The sequence below is a fragment of the Rhipicephalus microplus genome, chromosome 1, assembly GCF_043290135.1.
Source record: "Rhipicephalus microplus isolate Deutch F79 chromosome 1, USDA_Rmic, whole genome shotgun sequence".
NCBI lineage: Eukaryota > Metazoa > Arthropoda > Arachnida > Ixodida > Ixodidae > Rhipicephalus > Rhipicephalus microplus.
Window position 1 is genome coordinate 110,392,617 of NC_134700.1, and position 4,811 is coordinate 110,397,427.

Here is a 4,811-nt window from a genome sequence, read left to right on the forward strand (position 1 = left end):
CATACACTGTAGATTCAAAAGGCACATCTGGTCGGAATGTCGTTTTTGACTTACATCGTGGCTTCAAGTCAAAAGCCTCCTATATGCTTGTTACGTCAAATAACGGGCGTCGGCAGCGCCAGAAAGATTGAGCGCAGGTCTTTGTAACATAAGAGCGTGCCTGAAAAAAAAAGTAGGTACATCGCGCTGCACTTGTTGCCTCTTCTAGCCGCGCATGACGGTAAGATTTGGCTGAGCTGGTCATATATAAGTGTCTGCCCTCCATAGTACGTGTTTTTTTTTTCAACAAGCCCGAAGGGTGTTCTACGACCCCTTTCAGTAAGGCGCGATATGCGATTGAATATCTAACGCCAACGGAAGCGCATGAGAAGGAAATATAAGAATATCAGAAAATTTACATTCCAAAAACATGATATTGCGTTGAGGGACGCCTTAGTGGAGGGCTCCGAAAATTTCGACCATCTGGTGTTCTTTGGCGTGTACTGAAATTGGGCGTCTAGCGTACGCAGGCCTCCATCATTTGGCCCACAACGAAATGCGACCGCCGTGGCCGGGATCGAACCCGCACCTTTCGGATCAGCAGCATAGCGCCGTAACCGACGTACCAGCGAGGCGGGCAAAAAGAAAAACAAAAGGAAAAGAAAGGAAGGGGGAAATAGAAACGAGCTAATAGAAAAAAGAGAAATGAAAAGAAGGAAAGAAAGAAAGAATGCATGTGACAACACCAACATGCCAAACGCTGATCGGAGTTGCACGCCCCAACCATATATCGCTCACTGGAGACGCAAGATTGATTTGTATACATCGTATTACTGCGCATAATTTGCGCAGCACAATATTTCACCAGCTTCCCATAAAAAAATATTTACTCGCATATTTCGCGCTCTCTGACCCGCCCAAGCCAGGTCCCTGGCGCGCACACCTTTGGCCATTTCGATGCCTCGACTGGGTGCGCGCGTGGACGAGCGCAGTCAAACAGGCTGCGAGGGCGAAGTCCCTTCTTATGAGGACTTCCTCCGAACTAGGGGCCCTAGAATACCGCACCCGAACGCAAACCTGTTAACGGGTCACCAGAAATGCTCGAGCGTTTGCCTCCCCCTATCTCCCAATCTCTACCACTGCGATAATGGCGAGAATGCATGCTACATGGCGTCACGGCACGGACAACTTTCTGCATCTGAGGCGTGCGAAAGCCTGTCGTGCCAACTGTTCCCCTCGTTCTCTGCCTCCTCGCTGCAACGCACGCTTGGTCGATTTCGGAAGTTTAGGTTTCGCTATCCCGTCGATTCGTTTTGACGGTTCCCTTGCGATGTGCTACAGTTTTTATACATACGGCGAAACTGAAGCTCACTGTTGTAAATTCCGCCGAACAAAACGGGAAGCGTGCCGTCGCAAAGCACGGCAAAGGGACGTACTTTAAAGTGCCAACCACTGGCACGCGTATGCTCGCGTCTACGCGTCAAAAGCGTCAAATGCGCCTCTCGGCGTCGGCGTCGGAGGGGCATACGCGAGGAGGCGCGAGGGATCAAGCCGGGCTTGATATTTTTGCCACGCGTACGCTACGTCACCAAGCGTACAGCAGTGCCAACCAACCAGGGGCCACGTGCCAACCAACCAGAGGCTGCGATGACTCCGAATGCTGTGCCTAATGGCCGCCGCTTCGAAGGCACGGCTGAGTGCTGAAAGCAAGTACGGAAACTACTCCAAACATTCCTGAATGAAACCTTCGTAATCTAGAATGACAACGACACGACGAACGACTGTGAGTGCTACCAGCGTGACGTGGTTTCGTGCCGAGTTAGAGCGACGCCGACAAATCCAGCGAATTCCGGCCGGCTAGCTTGCGCCGGTCCTGAGTGCGATCGTTGGCCGAGCGAAAACATCGTACAGACTACTGGAGGATATCGGCGTTCCTGTGCTTTTATCTGTGATTTTCTGTGCTGAAAACGAGTGTAAACAGACTTCAGAGGTTTGAAGCTCTCAGCGTGAGCCCTCGCCTACCGCGGAGGCAATTCAGAGCGGTGTCATCTGCATCCAGCGCAGGCCTCTACCGTCTAGTTCGTATGAACCAGACATGCGAAAAACATCGGCTGAACATATGCGACGCCCGAAACATCGCGTAGTGCATACGGAGGAGTTTTTATCTGCACTGTGTTTGTTTTCAACATCGGTATTCATCATCGCTAAAGCGAACCTCGCACTAGCCAGCACATTTCGGTTATGTGAAATCGTACGTACTTATACAAGTGTATTCGCGAATTGTATGACGCTGAAACATTCGTTGGCTTCGGTGCAAATTGTTTTCGTGTGTTGCCAAGCTAATGACAAGCGTTGTTGCGGTTGAAAGGAAGGTCGCTGATGGCATCCCACCGCTGCCACCAGTTGTTAAGGTTGAAAGGAAGGTCGCTGATGGCATCCCACCGCTGCCACCAGTTGTTAGGGATGGGGGACTACCCGGTCTCCTGTGGTAACGTGGTGTAACCGGGTGGAGGAAACGAACGCTGACTAGAGGATACAGAAAACGAACATGTTTTATGGCACTATTTACACATATTTACAGAAAAGAAAGGTTAGTGGTTTCACAAACCACGAGCGTGGTGGTTGGACGTTACATAGTTCAGAGCGGCGTCCAGCACTCTGCGGCGTCGTTTTATGCCCTGTCGGGCTCCTCCTTTCCGAGTGGAACACCAATCACACACACACAACAGGTGAGGGGGTCGAGCATGCATGGTCCACGTGAACGTCCAATATTGAGTTGTGAACACTGTACTGCAAGGTGGCGCCAGCAGGGCTCTTCCTCGTCGTGTGTGTGCCGCTAGTCGAGAGTTCCCACGATCCTGACAGCATACATCAAAGGGTCTGCCGCACAGCTCGCCTAATTGGCGGGGTGATTTGCGGTGGCCGCCACGGTCTCTTCCAGGAAGATGCTGTCTTTCTTGTCCTCCCTCGTCGGGGCGTCGTGGCAACACGACGTCTCATCCTCCGGCTAGCAGGGACAATGCCTGGCGGGCACAGGCAGCCGGCCGGTCGTCTACTTGATCGGGGATTAAAGAAGCGCCGCTCCGCCGTCAGCTCTGGCGCCGGTCACGCCAGCTTCCCCGTCGCCCGATGAGTCGCCGAGGCCATCAGTCACCGCTTCTGCTCGAAGAGACGACAAAATGGTCCGAATTTGAAAGACGGGAACTCGCCTTTGCTTGCCGCATGGTCTGGATAGTTGCTCAAATCTTCGACAGCGTCTGTCAGACTGGGCTCCGAAGGGATTGAGAGCCTCCCCAGTATACCGGTTTACGCACAATGGCGTCTGCCCAGACGAATTTCCAGGCCAAACTTAACAGCGTCCGCTGGTTGGTAGCAGTGTGATTTGATTTCGTGTCGGGTACCAGCGACGCTGACACATTCAGCTGTCAGCGGTCTCATGCCCATTCATGCACAAGACAGAAACTCGAACGTGCGTTGTTGTGGTTATCGAAAAAGGAAATTGCATGATTAAGTGTTGCTGGTATTGCCTGCTATTTTACTTCTCACTTGTTCTGCTTCTCTGCCACGCCCAGTAGCACATATGTTGTTTGGTGGTATTATAACACACACACACACACTTAAGTTATAGTTCATTCTGATACTCATAGCTATAAGCATACAATTACGCTTCTCCGTCGTTTTACATTTTATTACAATATAACACGCGTTTTCTTTACAGCTGGACAGATAACTGAAAACCTTGTGAGAAGCACCTGATTTGAAATCAGCTGCACGATGACACGATAGTATGAAGAAAAGTCACCACATGTACTCACAGAATGAAGGAAGGTGCACTAGTACTGTACTGCACTTTGTGTAGAACAAATGCAAAAAGTACCTCATGTGACATATGAAACCTTTCAGAACTGTTCATGTATTTATCTGTTCCTCCAGACTGTAATGAGCTCAAGATATTATTACATGGTTTCGAACATTGAATCTTTATATGTATTTCGAAGGACTGCTTCATTTCTGTTTATTTTTTTAGTATACGCATTAACTTGGACTATATATGCATGAACTTAAGCATATTCAAAATATCAAGATATTCAGTTTAGCTGTGTTGGAAAACTTGCCAAAACTTCTGTACGGTGCTCTGGTACAGTCATATGACCGGTATCTTTCCCATGAAAAATTTTGGGCATGCTTTATTGCATCTATTGATGACGTATGAAAGCCTTCTACACAGTGCTTGGCTGCAATCTCGAAACCGATATCTGTATCATCAAGAAGTGTCAGATGCATTTTGTAGGTGTGAAAGGATATTTAAACTACCAGCAAAGTGCAGAAACTTTCAACACAGCACTGATCTGCAATAACAATGTAGCTTAGAAGCCATTTGTAGCGCTCTCTAACACGTTCAAATAAAGTTATCAAACACTTAAATGATCTACTTAGTTTGGTTCGTGATACCAGTGTGTCTGACTTTTTGGAGGCACTTGTATCATAACAATGTTCTATTTCTCTCATTTTTTACCAGGGTGCACTCAGGGGGTAGTGATATTTGTTTATGTTGGCACACTTATTGTGATGTTATTGTTTAAATGCTTTCATTTTGTACATATGTACACCACTCCTGCAGTACCCTCACATTGGGCTGCCGTATTTGAAAATAAATAAATATACCATCCGAAAGTGTTCAATGCTGTGCTCGCTTCCAATCTTATCACTAATATCTGTTGCATCATCACGTGTGCAGTGTGTTTTATTGCATTGGAGAACATTTTGGCTGCCCTTTATACAGGGTTCAGTTCCAGTATTATGACCGATATCTGTGACTCCACGAACAGTTG